General features: G+C 46.5%; 1 protein-coding gene across 1 annotated transcript in view; it reads left to right on the top strand.

The window, feature by feature from the left end:
* LOC110742777 (skin secretory protein xP2-like) overlaps positions 1-25034 on the top strand; it is a 90375-nt gene that overhangs the window by 51475 nt on the left and 13866 nt on the right. The gene's annotated exons all lie outside the window — the stretch shown is intronic.

The following is a 25034-nucleotide window of genomic DNA, read 5'->3' as shown; positions in this document are numbered from 1 at the left end:
TGTGGTGCAGTCAGAGACATTGACCTGGAGAACTAGCCTTGGTTCCACTGGGATGAGCTAACTGGGGAGTAGGAACTTTCCCAGCTTTGGAACTTTTCATGTTTTAGTCTTTTCAGATCTAACAGAGGAGCGACCTACATCCCAGCTCCCCATATTGCTTCTGCTTCTTACATTGGCATTCTTGAACTTGGAGGAGTGGTGCGTTGCTCTCAAGGTGGCTTCTGAAATTGCCAGGTTGTGAACTTGTCGTACCTTCTTTTTGACGTAGTGGCAGCCCATCCTTGAAAAGTATTGGGGAATGCATTACCCCAAAGGGTTGGATTCCTCGCTTCTCAGCGGACGTGCCTACTCTTCTGGATGCACCCTTGCATTTCTGTGAAGATTAAATCAGATCTCCCTTTTACCTGCAAAGGCAACCCATCTCAGGCTGTTGTTCGTTGTAGGCCTGGGTTGCCCTGTAACGCCTATGTAGGCAAGCAGGAACCTGTCACTTCTCAGCAAGTCAAGGCAGACAGCATGCCAGCCCTCCGCATGCCCATGCTTAACGTGGAGAGCGTTCATGCTTCGTCTGGAAGATCCAGGCTCCTGTTCACTGTAAGATTGGGCAGGGATTAACAGAAGGGACAGTTACTCTTTTATCCTTTTGTGAATGAAACCATATAAGCATTAGAGATCTGCTCTGGGAAAGTGGATGGGCTGATCCCAGCTCTTCCCTGGAATACCCGGGACAGTTCGTCTATCAAATCGTGCTTAGAAGTTTGAACGTGGAAGGGTACATAGTCTGGCCCTCACTTATTATTATTGTTTTAAAACATAAATTAACCTGTTTATTTTAGGCTAGTGATGTCTCAAATGGTGGTGTTTCTCCTGGTCTTTCAACTTCTCCAGTCTTCTGAGGGTGGACTGTGACGATGAAGACGTATTATGGGTGCTGATACTATCAGCCACTGTTTTCATGCAGGAACCACAGTGCTGGATCCCGACAACCTGTCATCTTGGTTTTGTCAGAGAAAAGCAAGTGTAGTTTGGCACGCTGACTGATTTCAGATTTCTTCACTTTTCTTTCTGTCTCTCTCTCTCTCTCTTTCTTTCTTCTTTCCTTTCTTTCTCCTTCCTTCCTTCCTTTTCTTTTGTCTCTGTCTTTCTTTCCCTCCCCTCCCCTCCCCTCTTCTTCTCCTCACTTTCTCTCTCCTCCTTTCCCTTCCCTTCCCTTCCCTTTCCCCTTCCCCTTCCGCTTCCCCTTCCCCTTCCGCTTCCGCTTCCGCTTCCCCTTCCCTTCCCCTTCCCTTCCCGTTTCATTGCCTGCCTCCTTGCATGCATATGATCCAGACCTGACTGTTGTAGTCAAAGTGAACAATACGGAGCAAGGCCTTTTTCAATGTCCAGGGAGCAAGGCTGGTCTCGAAGTCCTGGCCTCAAGCAGTCTGCCTGTCTCAGCCTCCCAAAGTGCTGGTATTACAGCTCTGAGCCACCATGCCTGGTGCTTTCTCTTTCCCTACCTTTCTTTCCTTTTTTTTTTTTTTTTTTAAAAAAGATGATTGCCCAGGTTGGAGTGCAGTGGTGCGATCTTGGCTCGCTGCAGCCTCTGCCTCCCGGGTTCAAGCAATTATCCTGCCTCAGCCTCTTGAGTAACTGGGATTACAGGCATGCGCCACCATGCCCGGCTAATTTTTTGTATTTTTAGTAGAGATGGGGTTTCACCATGTTGGCCAGGCTGATCTTGAACTCCTGACCTCAAGTGATCCTCCTGCCTTGGCCTCGTAAAGTGTTGGGATTACAGGCATGAGCCATTGCGCCACTCCTTTTTTTTCTCTATTTTTGAATTGACTCCTGCCAAGTCAATTTCATCATCCTAACTCAAGTAAGAGGTTGGAATATGAGGGTGCCTTGCTTGACTGATTGGCTTTCTTTAAACTTCCTTTGCTGTCCCTCTGATGGGATGATCCTAAGCAGAGAAATGGCAGGCAACCAGAATTGGAGAGTATGGCCACCTGGATTAGCAATCCTTGAATCATTAGGATCTGAGCGTAAAGGGAAACTACGAAATGCTTTAAAGGGTGCAATCCAGAGTGAACCAGGAAACTCAAGACAGATGATCTGGGCAAAATACATCTTAAGGCAGCTTCCGGAATGGAGCAGAAACTCCTCTAGGCTTCGTGATCTCCTTTTTTTTCTAGCTGAAATCCTGTCCTTAGTTCCGTTTTCCTCATGCTTGGTGCTGGCTGACCCAGATTTCGGGGAGGGAGGTAGGAAGTGGTGGGTGATGGTGGTGGTTATGGTAGTAATGGACAAAGAAGTCAGTCCTCTCTTAAAATTGCTTCCAGGCTGGGTGCGGTGGCTTACACCTGTAATCCCAGCCACTTGGGAGGCTGAGGCCGGGATAATTGCCTGAGCCCAGGAGTTCGAGGCTGCCGTGAGCCTAGATTGCCTCACTGCACTCCTGCCTGGGCAACAGAACGAGACCCTGTCTCAAAAGATGATTAAATAAAAAACAAATAACAAAATTGCTTCCTTCCTGACAGTGTTTGTGGGCCCTGAAATGTCCTCTCTGGTATTTCTCCCTTTACCTTTTTTTTCCTTTAAGATATGTTACTTGGCAGACTGGTTTGGTAAGCTTATTAGAACTGAAGCTATTGAGTCATTAATTCTGCCCGTTGAATTCCTTGACACGGGAACTTTCCCCCAGCTCTCAAAACAGCTAAGTGAAACCTGGGGGAGAATAAATAGGATGGACAAGGCAGTGCCTGCTCTTAGTCTTACTCTGATTGAATTCCCAGATGGCTGCAGATGGGGCATTCAGCCCACTGGTCCCACATTTCCAAGCAAATGGCTTGTTACTGGCAAAAACCATTTTATGAGGCTGGGGGCAGTGGCTCATGCCTGTAATCCCAGCACTTTGGGAGGCCGAGGTGGACAGATCACCTGAGGTCAGGAGTTCGAGACCAGCCTGGCCAACATGGTGAAATTACGTCTCTACTAAAAATACAAAAATTAGCCGGGCATGATGGTGGATGCCTGTAATCCCAGCTACTCTGGGGGCTGAGGCAGGAGAATCGCTTGAACCTGGGAGGCGGAGGTTGCAGCGAGCCAAGATCGCACCACTGCACTCCAGCCTGGGCAACAGAGCAAGACCCTGTCTCAAACAAACAAACAAACAAACAAACAAAAACACTTCATGGATTTGGTGGGTTCCAGTGAGAAATACCAGTTTTGTCTTGAGAGAACAACAGGTAGATATGAAAGGCCAAAGAAAGCCATCGAGCTTGGGTCACTTTGGTCAGTCAGGCCCAAAGGTTACTTTTTTCCTCTTAGCTGTGTAGATGCCTGGAAGAGTGATTTTCTGCTTTGCATTGACTCTTTCCCTCTCTCTTCTTTCCATCCTGATGGACCTGTGGTTTGCTGAGAGCTGATTACATTTCACACAAAAAAATTCCAGCCCCCCGGTTCTTCACCATTGTAACTGAGCAGCATTGGCAAGGGCTCCTGGAAGGTGCAATGTACGTGGGGTGTGAACCAGCCTCTGCGGTAACGGAGTGTGTGGTCCTGACCTTCTGGACTGCGTTTGAAGGTCCTTCTTTAGCTGTATCTTTATCCCTTGGGGGAATCATTAAACAACCCCAAATGGTGGCAGGTCCAATATGAGAGGGGCAGGGAGGAGGAGAGAGGGAAAAAAAAGAACCAACAAAACGCCCACGTTTCTCTTTCTGCTGCCAGGGCTTGTTAGCAAAGATAGCCTTTCCTGAAATGTTATTTATTAGTTGCTTTTGTAAAAGTGTCCTGTTTTCTCAGGCAAGTCAAGAATTTGGTTTTTGTAGAGGGGAGGAGGATGTAGCTGTTTCCTCGGACTGCCGTTATAACATAGCACAAACTGGTAGCTTCCAACAACAGAAGTGGATCCTCTCACAATTCTGGAGGCCAGAAGTCCAAAATCAAGATGTCGGCCAGGTAGGTTCATTCTGAGGACTCCGTGGGACCGTCAGTTCCATGCCTCTTCCTGATTTCTGGTGGTTTTTCTGTAAGCCTTGGAGTTCCTTGACTTGTAGAGGCCTCCCTCCATTTTGTGCCTCCATTGTCCCTGTGTGTCTCTGTCTGCCCTTCTCCTCCTTCTGAGGATGCTAACCATACTGGATTTTAGACTGCTGTGCTCCCGTGTGACCTCTTCTCAACTTGATTACATCTGCAGTGACCTTATTTCCAAATAAGGTCACATTCCAAGCTACTGGGGTTGTAAAGTAAGGACTTCAACATATCTTTCTGGGAGATCCAATTAAAAAAATTAACAAAATTTAAACAAAAATTTGAAAAATTAAATTAAAAAATTAATTTAATTTTAAAAAAAAATTTAAAAAATTAATTTAATTTTTAAAATTGGATCCAATTAAACCCCTAACAGAGGACTTATGTGCTTGGCCTGATGACAAAGGGGAAGAGCATCGTTGGCCAGGGGTCTACTACATGGCAGATGCTGTGTTAGACACTTGCAACTTCACCTTTTTGAATGTCACAGTTGTTCTTTCCAGGGAAAACTGAGTTTCAGGAGTGAAGTAGCTGGCCCAGTCACATGCCGCCTGTCAGTGAAGAGCTGGGCCCGAATCCAGCTTTCTGATAGCGAGCTGGCCTTTCCAAGGGTGTACCCTTCCTCCTTTGCTGCCACGCCTCTTTGTTTTTATTGATTCTATTTTATTTTTTGAGACGGAGTCTCGCTCTGTCACCCAGGCTGGAGTGCACTGGTGGGATCTTGGCTCACTGCAACCTCTGTCTCCTGGGGTCAAGTGATTCTCCTGCCTCAGGCTCTGACTAGCTGGGATTACAGGTGCCTACCACAATGCCCAGCTAATTTTTGTATTTTTAGTGGAGACAGGGTTTCACCATGTTGGCCAGGCTGGTCTTGAACTCCTGACCTCAGGTGATCCACCACCTTGACCTCCCAAAGTGCTGGGATTACAGGTGTGAGCCACCGCGTCCAGCCGATTTTTGTTTTGTTTTGTTTTGTTTTGTTTTTTCCCTGAGATAGAGTCTTGCTCTATCACCCAGGCTGGAGTGCAGTGGCTCGGTCTTGGCTCACTGCAACCTCCGCCTCCCAGGTTCAAGCAATTCTCCTGCCTCAGCCTCCCGAGTAGCTGGGATTACAGGGGCATGCCACCACACCTGGCTAATTTTTGTATTTTTAGCAGAGACGGGGTTTCACCATGTCGGCCAGGCTGGTTTTGAACTCCTGGCCTTGTGATCTGCCTACCTTGGCCTCCCAAAGTGCTGGGATTACAGGCGTGAGCCACCGCACCCGGCCTTTTTTTTTTTTAATCTTAATTTTTTTTCAGAGACAGGATCTTGCTCTCTGGTCCAGGCTGGAGAGCAGTGGCGTGATCATTGCTCACCATAACCTTGAACTCCTGGCCTCAAGTGATCCTCCTGCCCTCGAGCAGCGTGTACTGCCACGCCCGGCTAATTTTTGGTATTTTTTGTAGAGATGCGATCTCACCATGTTGCCCAGGCTGGTCTCAAACTCCTGGGCTCAAGCGATTTGTCCACCTCAGCCTCCCAAAGTGCTGAGATTACAGGCGTGAGCCACTGTGCCTGGCCAGGACCCTGTTTTCTCATCCCGTGTCTTGACTTGTCACACCCTTATGTCAAGTACGAATGTGCACTCACATTTGTAGCACCCCAGGGAGATGGGGTACAGGACATACACAGGTGTGCCCGATCAAATCCTCCCCCAGATTACTTGAGTGTTTGTCATGGACCCTCCATCTTGGACTGGGAGCTCCTCAGCTGTGTCTTTCCAGGGCTTTGCTCATTGAATGACAGAGCCAATGCTCAAGGTATCTTTGCCAAATGGGAAGCCAGATGAGCTCACCATCTTCTCAGCCTGGCTTCCGGGGGACAGAAGGACCTTCCCTTCCCTTTCTATGGTTGTCTGAGAACTTGCTCAACTCCCATAAAGTTGAACACGGCAAGTCTAGGCTGGTGAGAAGGTTCATTTCTTCGTTCAGAATTGCTCGCTGCTGGAATCATCTGTGATCATCTCGGAAAGCTCTTCCATAGATCCAAGAATCTCTTTCCTTCAGTGACACACCGCTAAATGGCTTGTTGGCTGTTATCTCCAAGGGAGGGAGGCTGCCGCTGAAGAGGGTTGGATGCTGTTTATGTTAGGGTTTGTCCTTCCGAGGAATGGGATATCCTCCTGAGGGCTTAGCAGGTTGTGACAGTCAGATGGAGGACGGGTGTGCCAGTATATCACGTGATTCAGTCGTAGAACCAGCAGTATCAGCTTGGGGGAACAGGGCGATGGGGAATTGTGGCTTGTAAATCAATCACATAATTTATTTTATGTGAAAGTTCTGTCCAATTTAGGCTGAAACTTGATAGAACATGTTTTTCCAAGCCCCCAGCTTTACTTGTCTGGAATAAGCCCTTTCTAAACAGGCAGCTCTCCAAGCACCGTGGCTCATGGGGTCACATCTGGGCAGCAGCCTGCCAGGTGGCTTTTAGCTGATTTCTTATGTGTCTCTGGCCTAAGCCACTCCAAACTGTCTGCTCGCAGTATTATTTTATTATTTTCCTTGAACATATTTTCAAAGTAATTGTATTTCCTTTATTTATATTTTAAATACACAACATGTTCACATGGTTCAAAATTCAAAATATATAAAAGTAAATCGTGAAAAGTCTCCATTCCAAAGAGGTAACTAATGGTACCAGTTTCTTATCTGCCATTATGGATATAATATCCAAATAAATATATATCAGTACATTTTCCTCTGCACTTCTGAAATGAGTGATAATATTCCATACGTCTCATTTTGCATTTTTAATTTTGCATATTTTAAAGATCTTATCAGTATAAAGCTTCCTTACTCTTGTAACTATTTGTTTTGATATTATTTCAGTTTCAGACTTACAGAAAAGTCGCAAGAATAATACAAAAAACTTCCATACACAGTTATGCGTTGCTTAATGAGTGGGATATGTTCTGAGAAGTGTGTCGTTAGGCAATTTCATCCCTGTACAAACAACATAGGGTGTACTTTCCCAAACCTAGATGGTACAGCCTACAACACACCTACGCTGCATGATAGCCTAGGGGATCCCAATCCCTGGGTGTTGACCGGTATCGGTCAGTGGCCTGTTAGGAACAGGGCCGCACAGCCGGAGGTGAGCGGCGGGTGGGTGAGCATTACCGCCTGAACTCTGCCTCCTGTCAGATCAGTGGCAGGATTAGATTCTCATAGGAGTGTGAACCCTATTGTGAACTGCTCATGCGAGGGATGTGGGTTGCACACTCCTTATGAGAATCTAACTAATGCCTGATGATCTGAGGTGGAGCAGCTTCATCCTGAAACCATCCTCCCCAACCCCCAACCCCAGTCCATGGAAAAATTGTCTTCCATGAAACCGGTCTCTGGTGCCAAAAGGTTGGGGACTGCTGGTATTGTTCCTGGGCTACACACTTGTACAGCGTAGTACTGTACTGAATACTGTAGGCATCTGTAACACATGGGACATAGCTGTGCATCTAAACATAGGAAAGTTACTGCAACAATACAGAATAAAAGATAAAAATTGCTATGCCTGGCTGGGCGTGGTGGCTCACGCCTGTAATCCCAGTACTTTGGGAGGCCGAGGTGGGTGGATCACAAGGTCAGGAGATCGACACCATCCTGGCTAACACGGTGAAACCCCATCTCTACTAAAAAATACAAAAAATTAGCCGGGTGTGGTGGCGGGCGCCTGTAGTCCCAGCTACTCGGGAGGCTGAGGCAGGAGAATGGCATGAACCCGGGAGGTGGAGCTTGTAGTGAGCGGAGACTGTGCCACTGCACTCCAGCCTGGGGGACAGAGCAAGACTCTGTCTCAAAAAAAAAAAAAAAAAAAAATTGCTACGCTTGTAGAGGGTACTTGCCACGAGTGGAGCTTGCAGGACTGGAAGTTGTGGTGAGTGGATCTGAAGGCCTCGGACATTCTGGGCACTAATATAGACTTTATAAACATTGGAATTTAGGCTACACTAAAGGTATAAAAATTTTTTTTCTTTAATAATAAAGTAACAATAGCTTACTGTAGCTTTTTAACTTCATAGACTTTGATTTTTTAAACACTTGACTCTCTTGTAACCCTGTTTAAAACATAAGCACAATGTACAGCTGTACAAAAGATACTCTTTTTTTTTTTTTCTTTTTTGAGATGGAGTCGCCCAGGCTGGAGTGCAGTGGTGCAATCTTGGCTTACTGCAACCTTCGTCTCCTGGATTCCGGCAATTTTCGCACCTCAGCCTCCCAAGTAGCTGGGACTACAGGTGCATGCCATCACACTCAGCTAATTTTTGTATTTTTAGTAGAGATGGGGTTTCACCATGTTGGTCAGGTTGGTGTCGACCTCCTGACCTCAAGTGATCCGCCTGCCTCGGCCTTCCAATGTGTTGGGATTACAGGTGTGAGCCACCGCCCCGGCCAGTATTCTCCTTCTTTACATCCTTTTTCTGTACACTATTTCCTATTTTTAAACATTTCATTTTTTTTTTAACTTTTTAAACTTTTAGTTAAAAACCAAGATACGGACACACTCATTGGCCTAGGCCTACACAGGAGCAGGGCCAGCAACTATCACTGTTGTCCACTTCCACGTCTTGTCCTTGTCCTTCGGGAAAGTCTTCAGGGGCGGTGAGAGCTCCATCGTAATCTTTTTTTTTTTGAGACAGACCTTCACTCTGTTGTTTGGGCTGGAGTACAGTGGAGCAATCTCCACCCACTGCAACCTCCGCCCCCGGGTTCAAGTGATTCTCCTGCCTCAGCCTTCTGAGTAGCTGGGATTATAGGTGCCTGCCTCTGCACCTGGCTAATTTTTGTATTTTTAGTAGAGATGGGGTTTCACCATGTTGGCCAGGCTGGTCTTGAACTCCTGACCTCAGGTGATCCCTCCCCGCCCCCCCAACCCCACCGCCCGCCTCAGCCTCCCAAGGTGCTGGGATTACAGGCGTGAGCCACCGCACCCAGACTCCATTGTAATCTATAAGACCACTGTCGTATGTGGTTCAGACCACTGTCACTGACTGAAATGTCATTGTGCAGTGCATGAGTGTATTGCTGTGGTTTGAATGTGGCCCCTCCAAAATTCAGGTGTTTCCAGTATGATGATATTGGGAGGTGGAGCCTTTAAGAGGCAGTTAGGCCGTGAAGGCTTCTCCTCGTGAATGGCATTAGGCCCTTATAAAGGAGACTTTGCGCAGCATTTGGCTCTCTTGCCCTTCCACCTTCTGCCAGGTGAGAGCACAGCGCTGCTCCTCTCTGGAGGATGCCACATCAAAAGGTGCCATCTTGAAGGCAGAGAGCAGTCCTGCCCAGACAACTGAACCTGCCGCTGCCTTGATCTTGGACTTCCCAGCCTCCGGAACTGTGAGAAAATAAATTTCTCTTCTTTATAAATTACCTCGTCTCAGGTATTTTGTTGTAGCTGCACAAGCAGATTAAGACATGTAGATGTTACCGAATTTCACCACTTGTTTGCATTTCGTCCCATTTGCTTTATAATTCTCTCTCTGTGTATATAAATATATGCCCACACACTTTTACGCCTAACACATTTATCCTCATACACATTTATATATGCACACTTATATACACACTGTTTTTTCCCTGACCTATTTTAATGTACTTTGGTAACATCATGTCCCTTTGCTGCCTAAGTACTTCAGTGTGGTGGCCTGAAGAATGAGGACATCCTTGCACGTTCTCAGAGAACCTTTAATTGTGTTGCACTTTTCTGCAGGTGTTGCTTTGTGCTGGTTATGTGGGTATACATTTTTGTTAATTTTTAGGACTCTTCTTTTTTTTTTTTTTTGAGACAGAGTCTCGCTCTGTCGCCAGGCTGGAGTTCAGTGGCGCGATCTCAGCTCACTGCAACCTCTGCCTCCTGGGTTCAAGTGATTCTCCTGCTTCAGCCTCTCGAGTAGCTGGGACTACAGGCATGTGGCACCATGCCCGGCTAATTCTTGTATTTTTAGTAGACACAGGATTTCACCATGTTGGCCAGGATGGTCTCGATCTCTTGACCTCATGATCCACCTGCCTCGGCCTCCCAAAGTGCTGGGATAACAGGCTTGAGCCTCTGTGCCTGGCTGAGTTTTAGGACTCATCTACACTGACTTTTCCCCTGTAGGAGCAGAGAGGTGGAAAGCATCTTACTTTTTCATATCAAGCTGGTAAGGTATTCTTTCTTGGACCCATAGCCCTTTCGTGAAGTGTTTGTTAAGCTTCTGTGCTTTCCTCAACTTTGCTTTGGGAGAAAGAGGATTCTTCATTGGAAATAGGAAAAGGGAGGGTTTGTTTTGATCCTTGGTGTTTCATCTCTGTGCTTTTTAGATTGGATCACTTGTAGAGGAAGAAGGGGGCAAGAGGAGATGGCATCATTAGTTAGTGCCTTATGTGTGTTCAGAGCCTGTAGAGGGTAGAGAAATAAATTATTAGATGGGCCAGTTGCGGTGGCTCACACCTGTAATCCCAGCACTTTGGGAGGCCAAGGTGGGCAGATCACTTGAGGTCAGGAGTTCGAGACCAGCCTGGCTAACATGGCAAAACCCCGTCTTTATAAAAATACAAAAATTAGCTGGGCGTAGTGGCTCATGCCTGTAATCGCAGCTACTGGGGAGGCTGAGGCATGAGAATCGCTTGAACCTGGGAGGTGGAGGTTGCAGTGAGCTGAGATCACGCCACTATATTCCAACCTGGGCGACAGAGTGAGACTGTCTTTTTTTTTGAAAAAAGAAATAGATCTAATTCCTGCCCACGAGAAACCCAGTTCACTTTAGCTAATGTCTGTGGAGCTGTCTATGCTCTACCCACTGTGCTGCCGCCAGCCATGGTTATACACTCTCTGCTTCTGCCCTGAGTGAGTGCAGACGCTGCTGGCTGGTGCCTTCTCCAGCTCCAGACCAGTTTACCTGCTGCTGTAGGATCCCTTTATTTCTAAAGCACAGCTCCGATGTGTCACTGCCAAGCCAGCCTGTTTTCCTAACCCTTCATTGCCTCTCAAACCAAGGCAGCCTGGCATCTGGTACTGCAGGTCTTGCCATCTGCTTTTTTTCTAAACCCATGACTTTCCTATACATAAACTTGCACTCCAGCTTATCTTGATACTCTACATTATTCCCAAAATTCTTCAAGTTTTCTGTTCTTTGTCGTTGCTTAAGCTGTTGGTAGCCTCTGAAAACGCTAGTCTACCTAATTTCCATCCTTTGGTTTTCATTGCCGATGCCGCCTCTCTCATGATACCTTTTCTGAAATTCTCCATGCGATCTCTTCCTCATTTAAAGCTATCATTTCATATCTCTTTTGATCATTGATTGATTGTGTGCCTTACGTTATATGTGTCTGTATTTACCCTTCATATACTCCTCCCTGCTCCTAATTAGATTATGCATTCTTAGAAGGTAAAATTCATCCTCCTTCATGCTTTCCCTCATTTCTCATGTTCTAGAAAGAGTTCAAGGCCACTAGGGCTGTATCTGAAATATAACTGAATTCTTTGCAGAACCTCGTGGTACCTGGAATGTAGCTGGCCCTCAGATTATGCAGGATTGAGCTTAATAAAGGTAAGAAGCTCACTGAGTGGTTTTGATGAACTTACAGTTCCAGGCACTGGAGATGTCTGAGAACGCACAGGTACTCATCATCAACGTAAATGACTTCATTAAAAAAAAAAAATACATATTTTGGCTGGGCGCGGTGGCTCATGCCTGTAATCCCAGCACTTTGGGAGGCTGAGGCAGGCGGATCATGGCCGAGGCGGCCAAGGTCAGGAGATCAAGACCATCCCGGCTAACACGGTGAAACCCTGTCTCTACTAAAAAATACACACACAAAAGAAACTAGCCGGGCGAGGTGGCAGGTGCCTGTAGTCCCAGCTACTCGGGAGGCTGAGGCAGGAGAATGGTGTGAACCTGGGAGGCGGAGCTTGCAGTGAGCTGAGATCGTGCCACTACACTCCAGCCTGGGCAACAGAGCGAGACTTCGTCTCAAAAACAAAACAAAACAAAACAAAACCAAACCATATTTTAACTATTAACTTACTTCATTAAAAAGGCTAATTCATTAAAACACACCTTAAAAAAACCTTTATTCCTCCTTTATTCCTCCAGATTCTTTCTGGTCTTTTCACTGAGCAAATGCTTTCTTTTGAAACCAGTATATATGTAATGTGATAGATGGATTTTTTCCACTTAACATTTTTATGTGTATACATATGTTTGTCTGTGTGTGTGAGTGTGTGTGCGTAGAACCCAAAATATCTCAGGTCTCAGTCAATTTAGAAAGTTTATTTTGCCAAGGTTAAGGATGTGCCCATGACACAGCCTCAGGAGGTCCTGATGACATGGGTCCAAGGTGGTCAGGGCACAGGTTGCTTTTACACATTTTAGGGAGAAATGAGACAGCAATCAATATGTGTAAGATGTACAGTGGTTTGGTCTGGTAAGGCAGGAGAACTCTAAGTGAGGGACTTCCAGGTCATAGGTAGATAAGGGACAAAAGGTTGCATTCTTTTGAGTCCTTGATGAGTCTTTAAAGTTTTCTGTTCTTTGTGTAAATTTACACAATTTGGCTGGGCGCGGTGGCTCAAGCCTGTAATCCCAGCACTTTGGGAGGCCGAGACGGGCGGATCGCGAGGTCAGGAGATCGAGAGCATCTTGGCTAACACGGTGAAACCCCGTCTCTCCTAAAAAATACAAAAAACTAGCTGGGCGAGGTGGCAGGCGCCTGTAGTCCCAGCTACTTGGGAGGCTGAGGCAGGAGAATGGCGTAAACCTGGGAGGCGAAGCGTGCAGTGAGCTGAGATCCGGCCACTGCACTCCAGCCTGGGCGACAGAGCGAGACTCTGTCTCAAAAAAAAAAAAAAAAAAAAAAATTTACACAATTTAGTCTGGCTCAGTGAATCTGCATTCTTACATAAACAGGGTGGTACAGGAAGCAATCAGATAAGCCTTTGTCTCAGGTGAGCAGAGGGATGACTTTCCTTCCCACACCTGTGAAGATCAACTTTCAGTTCAGAACTGTTTTAGGGTAAAGATCTTGAAATTCCAAATTGTGAGGGAGGTATGTAGCTTTTTTATCTTTTTAACTATCATATTTAGGAATAAAATGGGAGGCAGGTTTATCTGATGTAGTTCCCAGCTTGACCTTTCCCTTGGCTTAATAATTTTGGGGTCTTGAGATTTATTTTCCTCTCTTTCTTTCTCTCTCTGTTTATATACATATACATATGCATATACATACATATATATACACACATATCACACATATATATACACACACATATATAAGTAATTGTTTTTAATGCTTATGTAGTCTCAGGAAGTTAGTTCTTGAAGAATAACCTTGCAGGCACATAGTAGAGAAATTTTCTATCCAGTCAGATGTGTTATCTTTTGTTTATGTCTGTTTCCTGAGCATGGAGAATCCTACATTAAATTCTTATCTTTAACAAGATGATTTATGTACTGATTTATTTAGTACTGTCTCCCCCACCAACCTCTATCCTTGAAAAAATTGCTTTGGAAGATTTTCTTCTCCAAAGTCTCATAGATTCATCAATCAGTTTTATTTAATGTCTAAACTTAGGGATGACATTTAGCAGTGGGTAGTCTATAAATTGTGAAAGCAAAGAGAGCTTTTGAATCCTGGCTTTCACTGCTCCTTCTCAGATGGCCACAAAGCATCAATTTTCTACCTCCTGAATATGTCATAAAAGATAACAGTTGGTCAGCCTTCTGTTAGGATGAGTTACAGTCAGAGTGTGGAGAAAGAAGGCTTGGAAAACAGGTTGGTGACTGACAGGAGGTCATCATGAAGGTCCTGGTCACCTCTCCTCTCTGTTCTTCTCTGTGCCTTGCTGGGGATCTGGTCCAGACAATCTGACACATTGTCTTTGGGCCTTGGTATGGTGTTGTATCAGTTAGGATTAATTCATTAATGCAGCGATGGCATCAGAATCATGAGTTCTTCCCACTTTTCTACTCCACTGTCCTCAGTTTCTTTGCTTGATCCTTGTCTTTCCCTCCCTCCCTCCTTCCTTCCTTGTCTCTGTCGCCAGGCTGGAGTGCAGTGGCGCGATCCCGGCTCACCTCAACCTCCGACACCCCAGGTCAAGCGATTCTCCTGCCTCAGCCTCCGGAGTAGTTGGGATTACAGGCACGCCCCACCACGCCTGGCTAATTTTTGTATTTTTAGTGGAGATGGTGTTTCACCGTGTTGGCCAGGCTGGTCTCGATTTCCAGACCTCGTGATCCGCCCGCCTCGGCCTCCCAAAGTGCTGGGATTACAGGCACGAGCCACCGCGCCCTGCCAATCCTTGGGCTTATTTCTACACAGTAGCAGGGGTTGCAGCTGGAGTTGCAGCACTGCCAGTAATTACAACACTTGAATGAAGAGACAGGCATTTCTACCAGTTGGCCTCTTTTCATCGGCAAAGAGAATCCTTCCTGGAAGGCCCTAGTTTACTTCCTGTCTGTTCCATTGGTGGCAGCTGAGTCACATGGCCAGCCCTAACCCAATCACAGGCAAGGAGTAGTGGGAGGCTCCCATTGGTTTATATCTGGCTTATTTCAGGCTGGGGCTGGGCAGCGGCAGTTCACGGAGTCTGTCCTGGCCGGAGAATGTGAACTTGGACGATCAGTGTTCTGTTGACGGAGGGAGGCATCCAGGGGTGCTGTTGGGAAGGCAACTAGGGATTTATTATTATTGTTGTTGTTATAAAGGCTAGGTCTAGTCCTGCTGGCAGTCTAAAAAAACCATCATTTTATTTCGTGCTTTAATCAATGGTGATGTTTGGGTATTTTGAATCTCTGCATTTTTGGGTGTCATATCTTAAACTTTTGAGATTCTTCTTTAAACTTGAGGATATCTGTAAGAATTTTTTTATAAAGCCACTTAATTATTTTACATAAAGTAGAATTAGAGAGGGCCTCACAGTGACCCCAAGTCATGGTCACAGGGCGAGAATAGAAGAACCTGCCTCTCTGAGTTAACAAGAATAATAACAAAAAAGATTTATTAGATCATGGGCACCTCTGCATACAGTAGGTTTTTATGGTGGAAAGAGACTCCAAACAGAGAATTAGCAGTAACACATGTACAAGTTTTTTGGGAAAAAATTGGAAAGGCACACTTTTCAGTGAATGCTATAATTCTTTTCCTTTTTTTCCCTAAAACAAACTTTCACATGAAGGCCTGGATAAAAAAGTCTTCTTTTTCCTCTTACTCCTGTCAGTTAATAAAACTGCTGAAAGACAATTGTAATGATCCGGAAACCTTGTTTTTCTGGAAGTTTCTTCAAGTGCTTTGAGCATGAGCATGAACAGCCAGATGAAGTGGGATGGGGAGGGGAGGGGGATTTGACCTTCCCCTCCAGGGCTCTCCCTCTGGGCACTTTCTGCCCTGAGATGGATGAGGGGCTGACGTGCTGTCTCAGACTCTGGGGAGTGTTTTTCTTCAGGAGTGGATCCCTTACAGGTGTGCTGTGAGCGTGGCCTCCTGAGGATGGCTTCCTAAGGTCACGGTTGTAGAGGTATGATGGGTCCAAGCAATCCAGGGTGGCCCCTCCCATCTGCCAAGGTGGGGGTCTGCACCTTTTCCCTTAGCACAACCAACCTACCTACCTTTCTTCCTTCCTTTCTCCCTCCCTGCCTCCGTCTCCCTCTCCTCTCCACTCCTCTCCTCTCTCTTTCTTTCTCCCTCCCTTCCTTCCTCCCTCCCTCCCTCCCTCCCTTCCTTCCTTTCCTTCCCCTTCCTTCCTTCCTTCCTTCCTTCCTTCCTTCCTTCCTTCCTTCCTTCCTTCCTCTCTCTCTCTCTCTCTCTCTCTTTCTTTCTTTCTTTCTTTCTTTCTTTCTTTCTTTCTTTCTTTCTTTCTTTCTTTCTTTCTTTCTGTCTTTCTTTCTTTCTTGTCTTTCTTTCTTTCCTTCTTCTCCTTCTTGTTCTTCTCTTGTTTGTCTTCCCTCCCCACCCTGCTTCTCTGTCACCAACACTAGAGTGCAGTGGTGTAATCATAGCTCATTGCAGCTCCTGGGTTCAAGCCATCCTCCTGTCTCAGCCTCCCACAGTGCTGCGATTGCAGGCGTGAGCCACTGCACCAGCCCACAGTTATTATTGTTACCTTTTAGTTGGCTGGTGCTGACGAAAATCTTGAAATATATGCTTGGCAGGTTTTTTTTTTTTTTTTTTTTTCCTGATTGTAACATGCATTTTCCTTGGAGAGAATACAGGCAATACAGGAAGGCATAGAGAAGAAAACAAAAGTTATTCATAAATTTTGCCACTTCTGAATAGCTGCTGTGAACATTTTCACCTATGCTTTTGCTGTCTTTTTTTCTCCTGTGTGTCTATGTTCTTCCCTTGTTCTCTTTTTTCCTCTCCCCTCAGGGTAAGATTTGTGTCCCCACCGAAATCTCACCTTGAATTATAATAATCCCCATATGCCAAGGGTGGGGCGAGGTGGAGACAATGGAATCATGGGGGCGATTTCCCTCATACTGTTCTCATGGTAGTGAATAAGTCTCACAAGATCTGATGGTTTTATAAATGGCAGTTCGCCGATGTACTCTCTCTTGTCCGTCACCATGTAAGACATGAGTTTGCTCCTCCTTCACCTTCCGCCATGCACCATGATTGTGAGGCCTCCCCAGCCATGTGGAACTGAGTCCATGAAACTTCTTTCCTTTGTAAATTACCCAGTCTGGTGTATGTCTTTATTAGCAGCGTGAGAGCAGACTAATACACCTCCCGTTTCCCCTTCCCCCCCTTCCTTTTCTTTTTTCTGTCTGTACATATGAGGATCACACAGAATACAGGTATAATTTTGTATCTCCCTTCCCTCTGCTTCGGGCGAAGCGGCCACACAGCAGAAAAGTCTCAGTGCTTCCTCATGTGACATCTGAAGACCCGAGTGGTGATGTGACTCTCATTACGTCCCAAGCTGTGGACCAAAGTTCTTCTGTCCTGGGACTGCTCCATATCAAGACCACCAGGCTTTACTGGTCCTTGGGCTTCCATCAGGAAGGATGGTCCAGCCTGTTCCCCTCCTTAGTGGAAAGGGTGGATGCAGGAAGTTTCCACCTGAGCCTGGCTGCCAAGCCCGTGACATGAGTGACATGAGTACTAGGCAGTGGTCACTGAGGAGCAATTGAATGTAAAAAAGCACAACCGAGCCTAGAGCAGCAGCTCAGGACACAGAATATTTGTCAGACCTAAATGAAGTGCTTTGTAAATCTTGCTGCCCAGGGAGGGGCAGGCTGCTGGAGCTGCTGACACACCCTTTTCCCCCCGCCTCGTTCTGACCCTGTAGGATGACACAGAATAGCGGGATGGTCATTTCTGCTGCTCCAGGTTTTGAATGCAGCCTCAGACATGAGGGCAGGATGACGGTGGTGCGGCTGGCTTTCAGAGGGATGGTAGGGAGTTCCTTGGGGGCCGCTGACTGGCTCTCAGAGGGTGAGGGTTCTCATTTTTTTCCCCGGGATGATCCAGAGTGGAAAGTGTACTGTGTTCCAGTGCTGGATGGCTGGGACTCCCAGTCCTCCTACAGGGACACCGGTTTCACAGTGCCCCATGGCACCTCCCTCCCAACAGTTCATATTTTATTGTGGGTAAGAACTGGTTTTGAATGGTGAATCATCAGGTGGTAGAGGGATGGGATGTGCTGTTGGTTTCCACTCAAGGGCGTGCAGCTTGTTCCTGAGCCCAACAGGGGAGCAGATCGTGTATGTGAAGACAGTTGCTCGGAATCAGGGAATCAGAGAACCAGGCCCTGCGAACATGTGGTTAGGCGGGGTGTAGAGCTAAGAGGAAAGGTTCTGCAGCTGGACCGTGACCTTGTAAAGAGGACTCAGTCTCTTTGTGCCTGGGTTTCCTCTTCTACAGAGTAGGGACTTTAGTAGCACCTACCCCTCAGGCAGGTGCGAGGCTTCAGCGTGCTCATACACGTGAGGGCTTAGACCAGTATCCGGCCCTGGTTGGTACCCAGTAGCTGTTGGTGGTGGTGATGTTGGAATTGTTGGCACCTTGCTGCTTCCCTGGGACACAAGCAGTGCAAGCCACTCCCTTCAGGAGTGTGCTGTCTCTGGAGGGTAGGCTGTCTCTGAGGATGTGAGAGCTTATTGAGGTTCCTGACACAATGGTGGCTACTGGAGTCCAGCAGAGAGAATATGGTCATTAGGTGTTGTAGATTCCAGGTCTGAATTTTGATCTGTTATCCCAGAGTTTGTGTTTTGCTTTCTGTCTGTCTCCTCTCTCCACACTCTCATGCAACAGTGCATTAAATGTTTTCATTTTTTTGTCTTGGGATTAGCACGTGAATTTTATAGGCTCCTAGAAAATGCTGCAGTGAGTTATAAATTGTCCCCCGAGTAGTGCCACCTCTTGGTGTCAGAGTCATTTTATGTTCTCCATTGTAAGATGTGAGGGTGAGAATAGCCCATGCCTGAGAAGCCCCTGGGGCTCCTTTCTGGGGACCAGTTGGAATGTGTGCGAGCCATGGAGTGAGGCATGCCCTGGTTTGTGGGAAGACAGCGTGGTGCTCTAGATTTGCTCTTCAGTCTCTGTTCCTGTATGGATGTGTTAATGCTACGACTGGTGCTTGTCTTAGTCTGTGTTTTGCTGCCCTGAAAGAATAGAAATTATTCACAACTGTGTAATTTATAAAGAGCAGGAGTTTATGGCTCATGGTTCTGGAGGCTGGAAAGTCCAAGATCAAGGCACTGGCAGATTTGGTGTCTGGTGAAGACCTGCTTCCTGGTTCATAGAAGACTGTCTTCTCACTGAGTCCTCACATGGTGGAAGGGACTGGCTAGTACTCTGAGGCCTCTTTTATAAGGGCACTAATCCCATTCACAGGGGCTCTGCCCTCCTACCCAGTCACCTCCGAAAGGCTCCACCTCCTGATACCATCACCTAGGGGGCTAGGATTTCAGGGAGATAGGAATTTGGAGAGGTGGGGCACAAACATTTAGGTGATAGCACTGGCTGTACTAGGGGAGCCTCAGAACGTGAAGATGGCTATGCCTGGGGTCAGGGTCCTAAAAAGTCTATCAGGCCCCCCTTCCTGGATGAGCAAGATACTGAGATTATAGGACGCACAGTGCTGTGGACTTTGGGGCCTGCTTTAATAGCTGGGCCTTGAGTAGGTTTACTACTAGAGAGTGGTGGGCAAAAGATTTGAAACCCATAGTAGTTTGCTCTTTCAGGCTTCCTCAGTCCTTTCTTTGTGTGTTTCTTCCTGATTTTCACATTGGTTAAGAGCTGCTGTTTAAGTAATGTCCCTGCCCTGGAGGCAGAGGCAAGCTGGGTTTGGAGGCCACCCACAGTGCTAGCTCCATGGTGCTAGTTCAACCAGCAGGTGTTGACGTATTGAGCTCATACCTGCGGGTATGTGCCTGCAGATGGACCAGGGAGCAAAGCCCACGCAGTCCCCACCCCGGAAGCCTCTTTGTGGAGTCCTGTGGGGGACACTCTAAGTGACAGGCAGTTGGGGTACAGTGTTCTTAGTGGGTGTCTTCATCTGTTTGGGTTGCTGTCACAGAATACCATAGACTGAGTGGCATATAAACAACACAGTTCTGGTGGCTGGGAAGTCCAGGATCAGGGAGCCAGCAGATTTGTGTCTGGTGAGGGCTGGCTTCCTGGCTTATAGACAGCCAACTTTTGCCGTGTTCTCACGTGGTAGAAGGGTGAGGGAGTTCTTTGGGGTCTCTTTTAAAAAAGCACTAATCCCATACATGAGGATTGCACCTTATGGCTGATCACCTTTCAAAGGCCATCACATTTCAGGTGAGGATTTGAAAGTGTGAGTTCTGCAGGGGACCTAACCTTTCAGCCTATGGCAGTGGATTTTCTGACTCCTTTTCCGGCAATGACCAGGGTTCCATGATGCCCTGGTTCACTCCCTTTTTCCAAGGTTGCCTCAGATCTGCTTGGGTGTTCCTCATATTGGACCCTACCAGATGGGGACAAGGGACATTGTCTGTGGTCCAGATTTGTCAGGCTTTTCCTCAACTGGATGCATAGACTCTGTCATGAAGCAGTGCCTCTTGCGATATCAACTAGATTGATGATAGTCTCATTTTTCTTGATTTTGTAGGTATCTTGAGTGCTCGCAGAGCTCACATTGCTCCTGCCCTGCATATAAAACCAATCTTGGCCCCTTGGGATCCTCTGGTTGTCCCGAAATGAATGGAAGAGACTGTCAGTAGAAGCAGCTGCTTCTACTCTTAGAAATCCACATAGCAAAAAATGAGTCTCACCATGTCGAAACTGTGACATGTGTTTGAAAATAAAGTTTTAATTAGAAGGAGCATTTCTCAGCCTCAACCTGGTGCTGGCTGTCTTAACATTGAGACTAAAATAAACTGGCTCCAACTTCTTGGCACAAGACCCACTCTGTCTTTTACACACTGAATCTCTCGGGTTGAAGCGTGGGGTGCAGTGCGTATGTGTCTTTTCAAGACCTCAGATTTCATAAAACAAAGGAGTGGGAGGGTGCTTGATCCCATGGTGGTGGGGACTGCAGCACCATTTGCTGCAAGTCCTGTTAGTTTTGGCCTACTTATGTTTGCTTATGTTTATAAAATATCTCCTTCTTTCTAAACATCAATCTGAGGACTTCATGGAAGGAGCCAGAGACAGCCCGCCATGGTGTGATGCCAAGACCATGGCCTTTGCAGCCAGATACACTTGGGTTTGTGTCCTTCATTTACTGGCTGTGTGGCCTGGGGCAGTCACCTAGTATTTGAGCCTCTGTATCCTCATCTGTAAAATGGGCAGAACACTTTCATTACCAGTTTGACAATGATTATATACACACAGTGCCCAGGACCTGGCACAGTAGCTACTCAGTAAATGGTATCTGTTCTTCTTATAATCTCTTATATTGCTCTGGGTCACTGCCAAGGGCTCCCACGCTATTTTCAGTGTTACGTTGGACTTGACTGGGGGTGCTTCTGGTTCAGCTGAGGACTGGCAAGCTTCAAATTCACTTTACCAGATGCACATGGGCAGACAGGTGGGCGTGTCCTGAGCGTCAGCTTGCATATTGCATCACCCTTCTGTTGTGCTTCTGGGCTCCCACTCTGCTCTCTCTCCTCCAACCTCCCACCAGAAGCCATCACCAGACAGAAACAAAACAAACTGGTACTGCCTCAGAGCCAGAAAATAAGCCCTTTCTTGATTCCCTCATGCCAGGCTGATTTAGCCTAGGTGACAAGAGGGTACCATCTTTAGGTTGGTGTGCAAGGCAGAATTTCTGGTTAAGATGGGTGCGATGGGCTGGGTGTGCACCTGTAATCACAGCCCTTTGGGAGGCCGAGGTGGGTGAATCACCTGAGGTCAGGAGTTCGAGACCAGCCTGGACAATGTGGTGAAACCCTGTCTCTACTAAAAGTGCAAAAATTAGCTGGGCATGGTGGCAGGAGCCTGTAATCCCAGCTACTTGGGAGACTGAGGCAGGAGAATCACTTGAACCCAGGAGATGGAGGTTGCAGTGAGCCGAGATGGCGCCATTGCATTCCAGATTGGGTGACAGAGTAAGATTCCATCTCAAAAAAAAAAGAAAAAAAAAAGGATGATTGTTATGGTAAGAAAAAAATATGCATATGTGTATATATGTGTATGTAAATACATATGTGTATATATGTATATAAATACATATGTGTGTATATATGTACATATGTATACACACACGCACATACACTTTTTCCCAGTTCCTGGCACACAGTTCTCCAAACGCTTGGAATCTCTGGAGTGGTAGAATGTCTTTCTTTTGTACACTGGGGACCTCTTGATAGCTTCGGGCTGAGGGCTGGTCTCCAGAAAGACCAAACCATGTGATTAGAGGGTTGAAACTTTCAGCTCCATCCTCTCCTTAGGGAGAGGAGAGAGGGGTGAGAGATTGAATGAATCATCAATGGCCAATGATTTACTCACTCATGCCGTAAGATCTCTAAACAACAGAATTCAGAGAGCTTCTGAGTTGGTGGACACATGTTGGTCCTGTGAGGTGGTGTGCCCAGAGAGGGCATGGGAGCTGAGTGCCCTTCCCCACACCTTGTCCTGTGCATCTCTAACATTTGGCTGCTTCTGAGTTGTGTCCTTGATCATAAACCAGTAATAGTAAGTCAGATGTTTTCCTGAGTTCTGCAAGCCATTCTAGCAAATTATTGAGCCTGGGGAGAGGGTCATGGGAACTCCAGAATTTGTAGTTGGTTAAGCTGAAGTGTGGGCACTCCATTTGTAGCTGGTATCTGAAATGGGGGCAATCTTGTGGGACTGAGCCCTTAACTTGTAGGTTCTCTGCTAGCTGTGGGTAGTTAGCGACAGTCTTGAATTGAATTGTAGGACCTCCAGTTGGCGTCCAGAGAGTTGGAGCATTGGTTGGTGGAAGGAAAAACCCCACACATTTGGTGTCAGAAGTGTGAGTAAAAGCAGTTCATGATGTAGGATAGAAACAGGTACCCCAACAAGGAGCTATGGCTTAACTTGGAAGTGTTGACTATACCTTTGGCATCTGGGTTAAATCTTATTGTTGTGTGTACAGAGGAGAGGCCATGTGAGGACACAGAGAGAAGGTGGCTGTCCACAAGCCAAGAAGAAAGGCCTCACCAGAAACCAATGCAGATAGCACCCTGATGATGGACTTCAGTGTCTAGGACTGTAAGAAAATAAATGTCTGTTGGTCGGGTGCAGTGGCTCATGCCTGTAATCCCAACACTTTGGGAGGCCAAAGTGGTGGATCATATGAGGTCAGCAGTTTGACACCAGCCAGCACCATTGAAGCTGTCCTAATAAAAAATAAAAAATTGCCGGGTGGTGGCTCAAGCAAATCCCAGCACTTTGGGAGGCCGGGGTGGATCCGCGAAGGTCAGGAGAATCTCAGAGACCATCCTATTCTTTGCAGTTGAAACCCCGTCTCTACTAAAAATGCAAAACTGGCGGGCGAGGTGTGAGCCTGTAGTCCCAGCTACTCAGGCTGAGGGCAGGAGAATGGCGTGAACCCGGGGCGGGCTTGCAGTGAGAGCTGAGATCCGGCCACTGCACTCCCAGCCTGGTGACGAAGCTGAACTCCGTCTCAAAAAATACAAAAAAATTAGTTGGGCCTGGGGGCTCATGCCTGTAATTATAGCTGCTTGGAAGGCTGAGGCAGGAGAATTGCCTGAACCTGGGAGACGGAGGTTGCAGTAAGCCAAGATTGTGCCACTGTACTCCAGCCTGGACAACAGAGTAAGACTACTCTGTCTCAAAAATGAATGAATGAATGAATGAATGAATGTTGTTGAATCTCCCAGTCTGCTATTTTGTTATGGCAGCCCAGGGAGACTAAGACACTTTCCCTCCTGCCTTCCAAAGGTGATAGAAGGGTGTGGCTCCATTTGCAGCCACTGCGGAGGCCAGGGCTGGCTGGTGTCCCTGCGTTTACTCTGGCATGGGGCAGTGTGGTGATTTCTTTCTTGTCTATGCTATTTCTAGACTTATGTCTTCATTTAATGGATTGGGTAGCTAAGGATGAGAAAGCTTAAGCAGTTTGCTCCAAGTCACGTTAGTGTATTAGGCAATAGAACCCAAGGTTGCACCCCAAGCTTCCCTTGGGTAAATCCAGGACAGAGACAGTTAATTCCTTATTTAAAAACACAGTTCATACTGACATGTGGATGCCATTGAGTAGCCAAGAAATGAAGTGGGCCAGTGACACACTGCACTGCTTTGTGACAAAAGTAGGTTAACTGATTTAATGGCAAACCACAATGTAAGGGAAAGTGGACCGGGAAAGCTTAAGCCCTTGGGTAGCTCCTGCTACCCAGTGATGACCAGGATAGAAGAAGTGCTGTTCTTGGAGGCTGAACCTTTTATCATCAGATGTTTTTGCTCTGCCTTGCAGCTAAAACCATTGCTTTAATTTAAAATCGATTGATTGGATGGTGGCCATGTGTCTGTCTTTGTGCTGGGCATTAAGCACCAAGAGCTAAAATGCATAGTTGCTGTGCAGAATTAGCTGATGCTTTAGCGGGGCCGACTAAATGGACAGTGGCCGCACTGTGTAGTAGGTATTTCCTAGGAGGTTGGAGACGGGTAATCACTGCAACTGTGAGAGCACATGTAGTGGCATCTCAGGTGGAGGGCAGACGCCGGGAATGGCTTTTCTAAAAGAGGCAAAACAGGCAGGGATTCCCAGTGGGGAATAGGGTTGCAGGCAGAGAAAATGTGAAGTGTATCAATGTGGAGATACGGGGGAACAGCCGACTTGGAGGACTTTGTAGGCACTTACAGGTACTGTTTCTTTATCTTTCTTCTCCCCTTCTTACCCTTCCTTTTTCCCTTCCATCAGTGGCGTATTAGTAAATGGGCTTCTCAAGGTGAATAAAGAGGCTTGATTTGTAGTGTTTTGTCAATTTCTATGGTGTAAATTTTCCCATCATGGCCAATTTCAAGCTATCAGTATGATGTCAACTGGTCTACAAAATTCCTAAAACTGTAACAATTGGTCACAAGCCTGTACGGTCCCACTCCAGCAGATCTCTGCCTTCCATCCATCCATCCATCCTTCCTTCCATCCATCCATCCATCCATCCATCCATCCATCCATCCACATACATAATTATAACCGAACAGAATCACAGGAATACATCATGTTACAGATTTTAGAGTTTTTAAAATCAAGTCCTCTCATTTTATAGATAAGAAAACTAATGTCTAGAGAGGGGAAGTGGCTTTTAAAAATTCTGTTCATTGAGCTATTAAGATCATTTTCTCCAGAATTCAAGTAAAGAATATGGTTTAGCAGTTCTCAAGTTGAAGCAATGTGGAATCTCAGTTGTGCAGAGCACAGTTGTGACAGTCCTAATGCTCATGAAGCTGTTTTTGTTCCTTGTCTCAGTAGTTGCTTGTTCCCAGCAGGCTCACGATTTCTTTCACAGGTGGTTAAAAATGTCCTTGTAGAAATCACATTCTTTTCCTAGTGCATAGCACATAGTTTCAGAATCTAATTTAGCAGTTGGCTCTTAATATTTC

The sequence above is a fragment of the Papio anubis genome, chromosome 4, assembly GCF_008728515.1.
Source record: "Papio anubis isolate 15944 chromosome 4, Panubis1.0, whole genome shotgun sequence".
Classification (NCBI taxonomy): domain Eukaryota; kingdom Metazoa; phylum Chordata; class Mammalia; order Primates; family Cercopithecidae; genus Papio; species Papio anubis.
Note: the sequence above shows the minus strand (reverse complement) of the source record. Positions and strands in the feature narration are given on the sequence as shown.